General features: G+C 41.5%; 1 protein-coding gene and 3 non-coding genes across 4 annotated transcripts in view; 3 read left to right on the forward strand and 1 right to left on the reverse strand.

The window, feature by feature from the left end:
* Nucleotides 1-31: 31 nt before the first annotated feature.
* Nucleotides 32-113, forward strand: Trnas-gcu (transfer RNA serine (anticodon GCU)). Its single transcript has one exon. It is a non-coding gene; the product is annotated as a tRNA-Ser (tRNA).
* A 687-nt stretch (nt 114-800) lies between these two features.
* Trnad-guc (transfer RNA aspartic acid (anticodon GUC)) lies at nt 801-872 on the reverse strand. The gene has a single exon. It is a non-coding gene; the product is annotated as a tRNA-Asp (tRNA).
* Nucleotides 873-3,192: 2,320 nt separating this feature from the next.
* Trnak-cuu (transfer RNA lysine (anticodon CUU)) lies at nt 3,193-3,265 on the forward strand. The gene has a single exon. It is a non-coding gene; the product is annotated as a tRNA-Lys (tRNA).
* Nucleotides 3,266-15,583: 12,318 nt separating this feature from the next.
* LOC143154712 (uncharacterized) overlaps nt 15,584-16,409 on the forward strand; it is a 50,972-nt gene continuing 50,146 nt past the window's right edge. Inside the window, 1 exon segment of the mRNA XM_076326648.1 lies at nt 15,584-15,856. The gene's annotated coding sequence lies outside the window, so the exon portion shown is untranslated.

Raw genomic sequence — 16,409 nt, forward strand, 5'->3', positions numbered from 1 at the left:
TTCGGTATATTGGAGTCAAAATTCACACGAAGACGAGGTGGCCGAGTGGTTAAGGCGTTGGACTGCTAATCCAATGTGCTCTGCACGCGTGGGTTCGAATCCCATCCTCGTCGATGTAACTTTTTTTTTATAATTTGTTAAATTCGAACCTTTAATCGGAGAATTTACGAGAAATGATTTAAACAGAAAAATATTTTCACAATAATGCTTTCCAGAAAACAAAACAACCTCATTGAATCCTGAAGAGACACATTTTAATTAGAAATTCAAATTGCCCTGTTTTTTTTTCTTATTTCCAATTAGAAACTTATGAAGTTATACAATGTTCATTAGGTATGTTTTATAAAGAACCATTATTGAATGAAATACATTTAAAGCAGTTAAAATGTTTGTCTATATATATATATAAAAAAAAACGACATTAATTCAAGTTTCCTACTAAATTTATGATAAAAAGTATTCAAGGATTATAAATAATAAAAAGTGAATCTTTTGACGAAGAATCGAGTCTCGGTCTCCTAGACAAGAATCACACTTCTCAATCAACACTTTTTGTCGCTATTACAAATCTGGTAAAGCTCATAAAATATATGACGAATCATTAAAAACTATAAAAAGTATCCTTAAACGTGGAAAAGGTAAAAATATTGTTCAACTTAATCTTGCGGAATAATGATTTCAAAAATACATAAAGATCTATACTGCACAGATAAGCATAAAAGAGAAAAGTAAAAAATAATAAAATAGCAGAAAATAATGGTAAAAGTAACAAAAATATTAGAGAAATGTCGCTCTCTATCCTCCCCGACGGGGAATCGAACCCCGGTCTTCCGCGTGACAGGCGGAGATACTGACCACTATACTATCGAGGACTTGTGACGAACGAATTATAATAAGCATTATACAGGCTACTATACCAATTATACCAAGAATTTAATGTAAAATTTTGTGTAGATTTGCTTCAAATGTTTTTTACTATTATCTTAAGTCCCTTTTTCTTTATATCTGTATTAAAATAGTACAGATAATAAATGAACAATGCCCTATGTGCGCGCGTGCATGTGTGTATGGTGAATATATGAAAAAACAATCTAGTAATCATTTACCCCGATGAAAAATAATGAGTATTATTAGTTACTTCCAATTTTAGCGTCACATGTCGCGAAGCAAGAAGAAAAGAGATAAAGTGGGGAGGGAGAACGCTTCTCTTTTGCAAGGATACATGATCAACTGGAGCCATCGTTTTTCTTTGTTTGTTGTCACTTTTTCACATACTTCCGTTTTATATGATTTTTTATCCTTTTTGCACTTTACACTTCGTTTCATAATTTTAGAATCACTTAAATTTCTACATATCTCGTCACAAATGTCATTTAAACTTGTTAAAATTGTGCGAATTTTACGTTTCTTTCGAAGAGGGAAAAACATTATGCGTGTACACGTCCGCGTGGTCAGCAAGAAACTGCTTAAAAAAGTTTTCCAGTCAGTCTTGCCCGAAGGTACATACATTTGGCGTCCAAAATTTACGACTTTACGAACCATTCTATCTAAAAAAAAACCGTATGGTGGTGCACTACAGACAGAATTTCCATATCTTTGCTTATTTGTCACACAAATCGTAACTTTTGAACTACGAACTACGCGACACTCGACACAAATGCGGATCTCGATCGAAACTGACACAGTAAAATTTAAGGCAGATATTTATATTATATTACATTTTCAGCTCTTTCTTCAAAAAATGATTCTTTATCGAATTATAATTTCTAGAGATTACTTTTTTTTGAAACTGAAGAAAATGAAGAATGTTTATTTTACTGATATTGATCATGATGAATATGTTGGAAACATTTTTTACACCACGTATCGTATTTCGTGACTTCTTCCTTCATAGCAATTGTTTTCGAGATTTTAGTTATTTTCGTCCTGCGTGGTTTATCCGCCTGCACATTAAAAGTACATTGACATATTCAGGAGATATTAGATTTCAATTGTCGAAATTTGTAGCAATGGTTTAGTGATCATAGACTTTTTCACTGAGAAAGTTGAAAGTCGTCCTTCCTGCACTGTGACGGAATATAAACTGCCAAAAGAACTTGGACGCTGAAACATATATAAACCGATCGCTCGTTGGTCAAGTGTTTGGAGGGAGGGCGAAATGCTGGGCTCGAACTACAATGTAAACACATGGCCCGACCTCTGAGATATAACAGTCCCAAAGAATCGGTCATCGACGAACGATGTCCTTTGCCGAAGGATTACCTTTCAGCCGATTTCAAGAGGACTGTATACAAAAACCTATTTCAAGTTTTTAGCACAGTCTTAAAAAAGAAATACACATCGAGTGATTCATCTTGCGTCTAATGTTATATCGCCAAGAAGAGAAGTACACACTTTTAACGTAAGTTTCGTTTGATATTTCTAAAAATTCCGTCCTTTTATATCTACGATCGTAAAATATTCTTTACACCTCGAATAATGTTTTCATGTACTCGCGTACCTTATCGTAAAAAAATTGACTGGACTTTACAGTACTTTGGTAGGTTACTCGCTTTAGCCAGTCGTTAGATAGAAAGCCTCGTAAACTACGTAAATTGCCTTAAGAGTTTACCGTGCTTACGTCGCGGTACGTATAGCATCTCGAAAACTAACCCGAGAACAATGCCTTATGCGTGCAATACTTATTTTTATACGACAGTTACTTTCTTCCTGGGATGCGAATTTACATTCACGATAGACATAGTAAGTGCTGCATAGCATTTAAGTGCATCAGGTATCGGAACCGTCATGGTGTACTAGGTTATGTCGAGCACCGGCGAGATTAAAAACATAAAATACTCAGTTTAGAATATATTTCTGTTTTAATCTATCTGGTACTCGTAATGCACATTTCGTTATGTATATTCCGAAAATTTAGTTATATATGATACGATCGAATACTTTAAACCGTATCGAATGTATTAAAGTATAAATATCGTAAAAATGATTACTGAAAATTGATAATAATCGATAATTAATGAACAGCAAATATTTTACAAAGTAGCGGGTCTCGAGATTTAAATTCACTTCCGAGAATCTTTCTGTTGAAAACATCGATAAAAACTTTAGCAAAAGTATTTTTCTACGTTTCTTTTTCTATGTTCCCATTTGACAACCGCGATTCCACAATAATAAAAAATGCAGAATATATCAGCCCGGCTAGCTCAGTCGGTAGAGCATGAGACTCTTAATCTCAGGGTCGTGGGTTCGAGCCCCACGTTGGGCGATTTCTTTTTTACTTCTTTTTTCCATCCATTTTATTAAATTTTAAAAAACTTCTTGCATCTCTTTTTCATATTTTACATCAGCTCTTTAGATTTTAAACACATTATCCCTGGAAGTCACTGGAAGGGAAAAATTTTCCAAGAAATTTTTTTTTTTAAATTCTTTTTGCTATGAGTACCAACAATAAACTGTTACATTTCAAAGGCCACAGGAAACAGTTTTTGTTCAAGCGTTATAAAAGGCAGGATAAAAGCGGAAAAAAATGTGATCTCCATTTGTTTCTAGGAAAAAGAAATTTTGCAACATCAGCGGTACATGTTTGTTACAATTTTGCGAGAAACTTATCAGGAAGAATCGAATGCAGCAGCGCGCGAAGCGTACAATATCGCGTTATAAATTTTGGATCGAGAATTTTTTTTATAAAAAAATTGTTTGCCCCCGGGTGGGCTCGAACCACCAACCTTACGGTTTAGAGCCGAACGCGCTACCGATTGCGCCACAGGGGCGGCTTTTTGATGGTTTCCATTTTATCATAAAATTTGTAAATATTGAAGACACCGCGGCGAACGGAACCAGTGAGATAGGGCTAACGAACGGGATACAAGCAGAATCGCGCTCGCTAATAGGAGTATTCATCGTTGCCATGGATTTTCAGGGTACAGTAATGAACCATCGTCGTGTTCGCGTTACTTATCATTCACTCTCGGGCAACAACATCCAAATACAACCAAATGATGTTTCTCGATGTATTTAAGCGATTCATTGCATTAGTGTTCAATTACCCGAATACTGTATAGAGAACAGAATATTAAATTAATTGCGTTAGCAGATTTCATAAACTTGAACACAAAGCATACACAAAAATACATGGTTAACTTTCCATGACTCATTCTTTCCCCCAATTCCTTTCACTGTGTGTCTGGTGCTTGATTAAACCTTACCCAGGAGAAAAGGAAAGACATGTTACATATCATGTAATATTGAATATAATCGAGTCAATTAAAAGTAATTCGATTTATGTCGTGTTTGGGGTTATTTTAATCGGAAGAACCCGAAGAATACATCAATACAATTTTTAGAACGATAGCACGAAAACTACGGGCGGTAAAATGTATATTGCAGGATTATTTTTTCTACCATAACGGCATCTTTTTAAAGCGCCGAGTCTCGAGCGTCGGTGTTCGATGTACTATATCTATCTCGCTTCGTCCTGTTACAACCATTTCCTCTCTTCGTCGAGAAACGTTCGTGTTCAGTTCTAGGAAAAACACGCTCCCCTGCACGCGAAACTTGCCGGTTCCCAAATCTTACGAAAGTTAACCGTGCGTTACCGTATTTTTCCCTTATAAATAAAACTATGATCGACGAAAGTATTCGCGAGAACGAACATCGTGATCGTGAAGTCACAATAACCAGCGAACCGAAAGGAAACTATTCGCCCGAATAAATAACGAGACTCGTGAATTTAGATTATACCGTGTAAACATTTATATTTAATTTGCATAACGTGACGAGAGCGATTTTCAAGGTTCGAGCAGCATCGTGTCTTAACGGTGATAAGACTTTATCAGTGATCCCGTTCTCGCGAAAATATTTTCCTCCTCGGCGTTGCGGAGGAAACGAGCGAAACGAAGTCTTCTCGAGATACTTTCACCAAAACGAGCGACACCGCCCCGAGTATATACGTACACCGACGCTCTCGCTGCAGATAAAGAACAATCGTTTCGTTTGTAAGCAAAACAGAGGACAAAGGGTGCTCGTGGAAGGCCTTTGAGGATAAATAACGAGCTATGGACGCGGTCGTGGCATAGAGGGAGAAAGAGAGAGAGTGAGCGAGAGTGAGCGAGTGCACCATGAACCCGCAACAGAGTGGCACTTCCCGAAGAACGTTGGGGAGGTGATTTCTCGCGATAGAATTTCGACGACAGCGCGATTGAAAGTAAAATCGATTTCGACCGTCGATTGCACGTTCGTTCGATTTCACTCGAAACGCTCGAGTACAGAATCGGCTCGAAACGAGGGTCGGGCCGAACTTCCAGACTGACAATTGCTTTTTCTTCGGTGACTGTCCAAATTACTTCGTCGTTCTAACGTAAAACGGGTTTCCTCGCAACAATGGTGCGTCTGGATGGATTCGACGCGCGCCTTCGAGCTTCTCACGGTTCTCACCCCCTCCCCCTCCATATTCGAAGAAAATACGACTCGCGAACGAACGTACCGCGTTCCGTCGGTAAAAATTTATTTTAATTTTATTTATCGAATTCACGCGATTAAAATCGCCAGCTTCTTGAGGAGAAATAGAATAAGGCGGAACGTCAATTATTCGAACCAATCGGGAACAAATCCGAACAAATCCGTTCGGAATAGCGGTTTTCGGGATAATCCGTCCGGAAGGAGCGAATCTGCGAATACGTCCTAAAACGATCGAAGGCGAGACAATTTTCCCAAATATGGATGTACATTACGTAAAAGAGTACCTATACAAAGAGAGTAGAATATTATAAAAAAGATGTTTAATCGTTTTTATACAACGTTAAATTTCAAACATCAACACTGACTGGTAAATTCCGTCGTGTCTTCGTTCGTGTCACCATTTTTATCATCGTTTTTGTTAAGAATGGATAAAGTCGTATCATCGTTGTTCATAATTTTGTATCTTGGATTATTTTTATCTGCGTCGAACCGTGTTTGAATATTATCGATATCACGGTTCTTAAATTCAAAATGTAAATATTGTTGTACACGTGGTTTAAATAGGCGACTCGTTCGGATAGTCGTTCGATTAACCTTGCTCCCTGTAGGAAAATATAATGATACGAATGTAACGAAATGGGTAAGGGTCGTTAGAAATGAATCGATACGAAATCTACTTTTCTCGCAAATATGTATGCATTTGATTTCTCCGTGATTATACAGAGCGGAAGAAAATTGATTGTCGTGGATTACCGGCAAGATCGTAGATACCGTTATTAAACGCTAATAATGTATTATTGAGCGCGTAAGAGTGTACGTAAATGCGACGGGTATGCGTGATCCTCGTTACATGGCACTTGGAAACGTTAACACGTTCGCTACCGTGCGTCACCCGTATCTGACGCGTACGATTCTCGCGAGCGACCAATGTCACGTGTATATGACAGCGATAATTTTCTATTTCGTATCCGTGTAAACAAATAAAGCACGAACGGTGTCGCATTATCTGTGACACATTATTTACAATATTCAGTTGGCCGATTCAATACCAAAGAGTATACTTGTCGATATAATAAATCATTTTTCTATTTAATTTTTTATCAAACCGGCTTACGTATTCGGAGCGATCCTCGGTATAAACATACTTACATAAGTATGAAATTAATATTACACGAAGCGAACCCGTGAAGATCGAGTCTATCGTTTACACTCCATGTCGAGAGGCTATCGAGATCAGTTTAAAGCGTGCAAGCTCGCGTCACGTGGTTCGTTCTAAAAGGAAAAAAAATTCAACGTCGTATCCGTAAAATAACTGTTTAACATTTTGAGCGTCGACAAGGTCGTTGATTAAAATTCTCAGACGATTTATTGCTACGATTTTTGGTATTTATTTAGCGGAGAATTGTTTCTGAAAGAATGCTCTTCATCTTCGTACACGTTGTCAAAGACACCATTTTGAATCATTTTTTCCTCTAGAAAAATTGGTGGTGCTTTTAGTTAACGAGATGCTTGTTGAAAGTTATTGCTGTAATTAATCAGTACGGAGGATGTTAAGCTACACGTTGAAATAATTTGTCCGTTGTGAAGGGGGTGCGAGAATAACAAAACGTTAACCTTTGGAATAGTATTAATTTTGGTATTGTTAACTTTTATGAATTAGATCTAGATTTAGTTAGTGTTTTATCGTCAGCTTAGTTAACACCAGTTTGATCGACACGCGAAATAACAATTATATGCGTTCATAGCATCAATAATTACGTAACGAAATTTTTTTTCGAAAAAAGAAATTATTTATATTTATAAAAATAATTAATTTTTAAACGAAATAATTTTTTATTCGCGTCCTTGTCGAGCTTCGAAAAGAAGACCATTCAAATTTAAACCTAATTCATAAAACCTGAATACTACAAAACTACCCTTAATCGCACGATATTAACCAAGCAGAGTACAAAACGCGGAATTCAGAACCGAGACAATACCTCGTGAAATAAAACCAACCGCCAATTGTTCCAAAGTGAAAAAAGTCGTTCGAAATAATTCCCTCGGTACAATGTACGCAAAGGTCAAGGTTGTCGTGATCTCCCCCTAAAACCAAATTATTCAATTTTTTCCGAAAGGACGATCGTTTCCGACGGCCCATGGGAAAATTTTATTTATTACCGGTAGACCACGGGGGTATCGATCGTACGCCGTTGTCATCGGTCACCGAGCGACGAAGGAACAATTTATTGGGTACGCGAGTTACCCCGTCAAACTCGGGAACGTGACTCAAGTAAACGACGAATTCTCTCACGGTATCCCGTGGCATCCGTCATACTCGAGCGCGACCACAATTCCGATTGCGGAAAGCTCGGAATGTTTGAAACAGCGGCGGGGGTGGGGGGAAGAGAAAGAGAAAGAGAAGGGGAAGGAGACGAATAAGAGGAGCGGTTTTCTTTTCCACCCGCTGCGAGAGATTTGCTCGTGGAAAGGCTCCTGATTAATTCAACGGCACTCGCACGATCTTAACGCGCACTTGAATTCGAAACGCGTGCGCAATGTCACCGCGACGGGATCTCCTCGCGCGAGTTTCACGGTGAATTACGCGACGATGCTCGTTTGAGCGAATTCGACTGGCTGCGCGGACAGCCCCCCCCGCGTCGGTACCCCCCGCGAGCCCCGCGTCCACGCGTCGTCCCTACCCACACGAAACGAAGGAGAGAGCGAACGAAGAAGGAAGACACGCGTGACTAGTCGCGAGAAAAAAGAGAACAACCGGCGGGCGGCTGAGTTCGAGGGCGTCGCTAGCGAACGGGGTAAAGGGTGTTTGCCTGAAGATTCGAAAGGAGTAAATAAGCAAGGGCGCGGTTTCCTAAAGGACTCGCTACCCCTTTTTTTTTTCTTTTTCCATTTTTCTTCTTCCCTGCACCGACGCAAACGTGGATTCGGTCGCGCTCGGGGACTCCCGGAACGTTGCAATCAAAGGGGTCCAACGACGAAAGACACGCACCGCTCGATCAAAGGTGTAGGCGTTTGGCCTTGGAGTATTAATTTCAAACGGAAACCAACCCTGTCGATTTCGACTCACCGTACCCGTGTTTGGCCCCACATTTTGCAGTTGAACGGGTAGTTTAAAAATTGCGCGTAATTGTAAATTAAGTCAACGATTTCAGCTTCGAAGTAGCTCGAAGGTCATAAAAATTGAACGAACGTAACGAAATTTGCAAAACCGAAATTGTACACGTATTTGTACACGTCTTTACATTTGCGCGACAAAGAAGTAAAAGGGTAAATTAACATTTTTATTCCACGAGCGTTTGAATATTTGAACATTACATCGATCATAATGTTTACACACACACACACACATATCAGATGTTTACAAACATATATATTACAATTTTTGTTTTATTGCAAAGAATCTTGTTTGCCGTATTTTCCAATGGGTTGTAAAAAAGTACGTATTTTACTTTTGACACGCGTATATAATAAGACCGTTCTCCGTCAAAAGTTACAATTTAAAAAAAAAAAAAAAAATTCTATCGGGTTGTTCGGAAAGTCGTTTCGTTTTCCAAAATGGCGAATATATAATTTAATAAAATGTTTATACACTCGAAAAAAATCGTGTTTCATTTTCACCAAAAAAAAAACAAAATGACTTTTATAATTTTAATAATATATAATTTAATAAAATGTTTATACACCCTAAGAAAATCGTGTTTCATTTTCACTAAAAAAAGACGAAATGACTTTTTTTTTTGGTAAAAATGAAACACGATTTTTCTATAGTGTATAAATATTTTATCAAATTATATATTCTCCATTTTGGAAAACGGAACGGCTCTCCGAACAACCTAATGGTAACTTTATCCCATCATCGGGGTATACGTTCGATACAAGAAACCGGGGTCCAAACAGAGATGCCGCGACGAGACCTAACCTCGAAAAAGTTTGAGAAGCACTGGTCCAGGGGTTCGCGAGACGTCGTGGAGCATCGTTCGTTGGCCCGATACGAATCCGTTCGCGGAAGATTTTGTGTGTTACCACGAGGAGGAAGGTCGCGAAAGCGGCTCAAGAGCGCAAGTGCGTTGGTTACTCGTTAAACGGGGCTCAACCGAGCGCGACAAAACGCACACGCGAATCAGTGTTACGGCGCGTTAACGAGCCATGAAACGAACCATACATTGTTCCGGCAAGCGAACGGGCACCGTTTTGTGCCCGGTAGAGGTGCAAGGGCCGCGTGTACTCGCGGCACGGTGCGCGCCCTCGCCGCTCGCAAATACGTCCGAACCGGTCTTCCGTACGAGCAAAAAGAAGAACGAGAAGGACAGAGGAGAGTCAATTGACCGTTAAATGTGCCGAGCTCCTTCAAACCGCGCGAAGATAACGCCGGTGACCACCAATTACCGCGCCCTGCGTCCACGAAACTTGGCCGACGAACACGACCGATCCGTTAACCCTTTCCGCGTGGTCTCACGTGGCTGGTTTCGTTCGCGCTCTTACTCGACAATTGTAAAATATCGCAACGATCGTTCTACTCGTTGAACGATCCAAATTAGCCTGCAATATTCCACTCGTGGATCGTTAAATTGAAAATTGATTTTTCACTCACATTTTTTGGTAATTGCATCTTCGCGAACACTTTGATTGTGTCACTTGTTCGAAGTACAGTCAAGAATGGGATCGAAAATGCACCTATTCCGAAGCGACAATTTAGAATTATTTTTAAGCTCGAAAAATATATCAATTTTTGCGAAATTTGGTTATGTTATTTCATCTCTGTACGATTTTGATATTTTTGCAACAGAGTTTGAAAAGATCATGACTTGTTCGTTTTTAGTCTTTTTTATTTGGTGGTCATTTTGCCATTATTTATATTACCAAATAGAATCATAGAAAATGTTAAAAACGTGTGTTTGTAAAAGTCTTTACAAATTTTACTTAAAAGAATTTCTGGATTGTGATTGATATAACTTTCACGATCAATAGACGTTTATTGCATACAGATGCAATATTGTGAGTACAATCAAATAATCATGTACAATAGATATATTTTTTTATTATAAAAACTTTAAAATAATCGTAAGATGTTATTACAAATACAACGATAAATGTGTTAAAAAATCACAGTATCTTTCTCAAGTAGTGTGAGTACAATCAAATATTCATATAAATATATATTTTTATTATAAAAACATAAAAATAATCGTAAAATGTTATTACGAATACAACGATAAATTTGTTAAAAAATCTTCGTATCTTACTCAAGGTATTGTCGATTCCACTCTCGACCAAACTTCGAGCAAGTAATAGTTTCGTAAGAAGCATTCGTAATAATTTGATCGCCCACTGTACGTGCACGACGTATTGTACGAATAGGTGCAAAAATAGAATGTAACCGGAACCCGGTATATAAGCGCGCAGGAGGCGAGAGTGCAGCATAATTGGAATCACGTGCTCCGGGAGGTCCGACGACCACCTTGAATAAACACATTATCGCTAAAACACGGCGCTCGCAATTATTTTAATTGCGCGTTAAAATCACACGTTGGAATAATTTTCGAACTCGGTAAAATATGGCCTGTCCTGTACGAGGGTTGGTGTTATCTTACGGGACGAAGGGGAAGGGGAGGGGGGTCTCTGTACGAGGATCATCGACGCGATTAGAAAAGTTTGAGAGACACTGAGCCGGGACACGGCCAACTTGGGCGTATTACGCCTTTATGCGATCGTTTGCATTACGGCAATTGTTATTATCTTCCCTCTTCTCCTCCCCTCCCCCCTCCCCCGTATGATCGCTACAACGTTCCCGTAGGAATATTTTTCTCGTGCGATAGCGCGCGTTCCTCGTGGGTGTGTCGCTCCGCGCCAGCCCTACCTTCGACACCTACTACCACCGGGCGTTTCCGGTTTTCGCTCCCTTCTTCTGCCTCATCATCGTCGTCGTTGTCGTCTGGTGCCTCTTCTTGTCTAATTCTCGGACACGACAAAGAACCGGACAGTCTGGAATCCGCTGTAATCGAACCGTTCAAGATGTCTCGTCGATGCACCGGAGTCGCTGGATTCCCCGCAGCGATACCATTCCTCGCTTAAAGATAGAGTTTTAGCGCGGGATTAAAGAAACCGAATCATCCCCGACAGTGTCCGCGCTACTTCGTCTCGCGAAATTAAAAACCCGCTGGCAGAACTTCAAAGCGACTGGAAAGTTTTGGTGTTGCATCGTCGCGGAAAAATGAACAGGAACGCGACTCGATACGGGTTATTTTTAATTACACGTAATTGAAAATAAATTTCAATGGAAAATAGTTTTTATCGTCGATGTGGTATCACATTTTAGTGTTCTCTTCGAACGGTAGGGGTTCGATCGTTTTCGAGGGAAAATTCTCCACCGACCCTCGGTCGAAGATAATTGGCCGTGCCGATTTTCGATCTTTAAGCTTCGTGGGTGAGGGGAGGGGGAAATTGGCGTAATTAAAAGAGTGAATCGATCGTTCGTCGACAACTTTGCGGATGAAACGAAATTGCAAGTTACGTTCGATTATCGCGTTACACTCGAGCTTAATTGAATCGCGAACGGTCGATGCTGTCGACGTTTCGTTTCGTCCCGAGCCCTCCCGAGGGGTACGTTCGTGGAAACGCCGCTTGAAAAATCGTTCGTTCCTTCAGTTTCTACGGGCGACCGGCATGCGCGGATAAGGGCGTACCGTAATTGAAACGGAATCGGAAAAGCGATGGAAACGTCGGGCTTTGAACGCCGGTTGAAACCATCGCTGGAAATTGCAGCTGTTACGTCCTCGTAACGTCCAACCTGGTTGGACGATTTTTTTTTTTTGAAATCAATAAATCTTGCCGGGGATCGATCGGGTTGTCGATCGGGTATAAAAGTACCGACCGTAGGTGGTAGATTTAAGTCAGGCATAGGTATACTGTCGTCTGCTAGTCGCACGACAGGTTAGTCGAGTCGAGCATCGTCAGTGATTCTACTCAATTGAATAATTTAGTCGACTCGAGTATCATCGATGTTTTCTACTCAATGGAAGTTTAGTCGAGTCTAGTAATATTACCGATATCTACTCAACTGAAGAGTTTAATCGAGTGAAGCACCATCAATGATTTTTAATGAATGGGATAGTTTAATCGAGCATTATCGATGATTTCTACTCAATGGAAGTTTAGTCGAGTCGAGTATTATTACCGATATCTACTCAACTGAAGAGTTTAGTCGAGTGAAGTAGCATCAATGATTTTTAAAGAATGGGATAGTTTAGTCGAGCATCATCGATAATTTCTACTCAATGGAAATTTAGTCGAGTTGAGCATCATCACTGATATCTACTCAATTAAAGAATTTAATCGAATCGACCACCATCAATAATTTCTACTCAATGGAACAGTTTAGTCGAGTCTCGAGCATCATCAGTGATATCTACTCAGCCGAACTGAATCTAATCGAGTCGTACGTCACCAATGACTACTACTTGACCGAAAAATTTTAATTAACACATCATCAATGATATCTACTCGACCCAAAGTTTTAGTCAACACTCCATCGATGATATCTACTCGACTGAATATTTTAGTCAACACTCCATCGATGGTATCTACTTGACCGAAAATTTTAGTCAACACTCCATCGATGATATCTACTCGACGGAAAGTTATAGTCAACACTCCATCGACGATATCTACTCGACGGAAAGTCATAGTCAACATTCCATCAATATTGTATACTCGACTGAAAATTTTAGTCAACACACCATCGGTGCAATCTACACGACCAAACAGTCCATTCAATTAGTATCCTCCATATTTGAACCTCTCCGTGAAATTTATTCAATTTTTAATCCGCTCGCGTACAGAATAGTTTCCAGGGAGCAATTCCGGTACCCGTACCACCGTACGCCATTCTCCGTTTCTTTAACGCGTGATATACGATCCTCCTAAAAGACATTCGCGAACCGTCTACGTCGACGAAACTTTCTCGCACGGTTGCAGAAACGGAGAAAAAAGCATCCGTGGGCTATCCCCGTGCGAGCTGTATCGGCTCTAATCGATTCGAGGAGGCGGATGATGCTCCGGAATCGGCTGGCGAACCGACGAGTCTGGCCAGGCATCGCGAAGCTGGTATCCGCGAGCAAGAGCGCGTGTACTTCGGTGATGTAGGCTGACTGCAACGTAAGCCGGCGGCGGAATTGCCAAACCAAATAGAAAGGATCCACGGATGTCATAAAATTGATATTTATCCTGGCGTATATCCAGAGTTGAAACGTTGCCAACTCAGCTACGGATAATACAGCGACGTCCACGGGCGAGAGGTACGTAATTATCGTCTCCGTGGAGTCCACGGATTTTTCTATTTTTTTTTCTTTTTTTTTTTTAATATTTTTTTTATCCCTCTCCCCAATCTTCTTTCTGTCACAACTATCGGTGAGAGATTAAAGGAAGCTTACGGGGTCGAGAGAGAGATCGACCGAAAATTGACACGGCGTCGAGTGCCAGACGTTCGAATAGTCGGTCCACCTGAATGGCGAAGTCGAGCATGCAAATGCGAGAAACCCAGGAGGCATTCGTTCGCGCGATCGATAATTTTTTCGTTTTGTTCGCGCTGCGGAACGGTATTCATTCGGTAGGATGAAAGCGGAAGACCTCCATCGTTACTTCTATACGTTTCGTTCGTCGAAGGTATCGAAAGGAAACGTTGCACGAAAACAACGTCGAAGACTGACGAAACAATTATCCGTAACCGCGTGGTTCGAGGGAACGCGCGAATTTCGACGCGATTCGACCGTTTGGTCGTTCGGTCACGTGTTACGATATTATTGGTAGATACGCGATTCAATGATACGATATTGGGTGCTTACTTTTCCATCTTCCGCGTAACAAGTATTTACGCGTATTATTATACGAAAGGAATTTCGAAATTAATTCCAGCAAAGAAGCTTTTCCAACCGCTAATTAATTCAACGGTGGAAAGATTAATTTTGTAAGCTTCCGGCGACCGAACCTATCCCCCGACTCTCCGCCTAAATGGAATCCCCGAGCGCGTGGCCACGTGTCTCCTCGGCGCTGACAGGGCTAGAAAAATATGTACACCGTGAAATAGTAAGGCCCGGTCCTTTCCACGGTGACACTCGAGGAGGAAGGGAATTCTCTAAAATCCCCTCGATTGGATCCGGCCAGCCTGCGTTGTCGAAGGGTGTCCCCGTTCAGCCACTCTTACAGGGACGTATCTAAAAGAGCAAGATCGTTTGGCTCGGATGAGTCTGTGTCAACGTCGATGAACGCGTTACCTTCGAGTAGATTACTTACTAAACTCTCTTTCCCCCACGGAAATTGCGCCACCTTACGACCAACTTTGCTCTTAAACCCACCGCTGCGATCTCTCGTCGAACACTTCGCGCAATCCGTCTCAGATCCGCCCCTTTCCATCGTTTCCTTCTATTTCGTCTTCGATCGTTAATACCTTCGAGGTTATGTTCAAAATAATGTCTGTTGCCGTATCGTGTCGTTACGCTAGTCCGTTTCATTCGATAGTTACAGGTACGCTTTCTACATTCGTTTAATAATTATTATCAATCGTTTCGAAAGCAACGGAGATCACGAGCATCGACGAAACTCGAACCTTCCCGTCGCACTGGACGCAGCGGCGATCGCACGCCGCGGCAACAATTTGCGCGAGCTACTCAACCGTGTCTTTTAAGTGTCCCGGGAACGCTATAAATGCTAACCAATAGTCGCGGCAAACGTCGAGCACGATCAATTTGAAGCGACCGACAATTAATATCGGTCGTCAGTTCGCCCGACCACGTTTGAATCAGTTTCGCCGTTCGTCGCACTCGACGGGCAATAGAAAAGCATTTACCGCGTGTCAGAATCCTCCCCCTCTATCGTTCGAACGAGAGGGCAAAAATCCAGTAATTCGTGGCACGGTATATATATTCCTGTGCAACGGGTACGGCCGTTCGTGTCGATATTCTCCTGGGATACGCCGTATCGGCCGGAAAGAGGAGCGAAGAGAATGGTGGCAGGTACGGAGTATGGGGGAAGCACCCCTTCCGTCTACGGCCCTGCAACGTGTCCGCCCAATAAGGGTGCGTACTCGACGGCGCTCAGTCTCACTCGAACGGCCGAACGGGTAGGACGTCTGGTTCGCTCTCTCTTCGTCGCGCTGCTGCGCGCCGCGTCGCGTCAACTTCTCGCGTGCCGGTCGCAGTGTCCCGACACGGTATTCTCTTCCTAGTTGTCGACTACACTACCTCGTATCCACGCGTCCGTGTGCCCATGAACGCGACAAGTGCGAAAGTTCAGACATACATGTATCTGTGACGTGCATCGTGCTCGAGATCTCGAGATCGTCGAGTCCCAACCTACGCGAGGAGAGGTCGAAACCGATGGGGGATGACGTTCGATGGAAAAGGAGGTACGTAAAAAGCGTTCCGCCTTTCTTACCCGTTATCCCTATACACGCACTTTCTTCCGCGTCTCGGACGGATTCGTTCGCCACTCGAGCCGTGGTATCCTGCTTCGGGACGTTTCGTATATTTTTTCTGTCGATGTATCGTAACCCGTTTTCCAACATATGGCCACGTACCGGTCAAACGATGTTGTCCGAACATGGGTTCGCGATTGCGATTCTTTCGAAGCTACGAACACAGAAACTTGTACGTTGTCGGAAGGATTTCGAACGTTCGAGCGTGTACGTTTGACATTGTACGTTAACAGAGATATCGAGTTACGACAAAGGGTTTTATCAGTTTTGATGTAATAGAATTTTTATGTTTGACGGTTAGAGAGAAGACGCTGCGAGGCGAAGTTCGCTGTTTCAAGAATTCGCTTTAGACTCCGATCTGCAATTTGAGTTTTCTGTGAGTTTTTGTACTCGCACGATATAGTTTCAGAATCAAAAATTTTAGCTAACTCTTACATATGTTTTACCTTGGTGAACACAGATGTATGTAACTGGAGTTACAGAT

This window comes from Ptiloglossa arizonensis, chromosome 1 (genome assembly GCF_051014685.1).
Source record: "Ptiloglossa arizonensis isolate GNS036 chromosome 1, iyPtiAriz1_principal, whole genome shotgun sequence".
In the NCBI taxonomy this organism is placed as follows: Eukaryota; Metazoa; Arthropoda; class Insecta; order Hymenoptera; family Colletidae; genus Ptiloglossa; species Ptiloglossa arizonensis.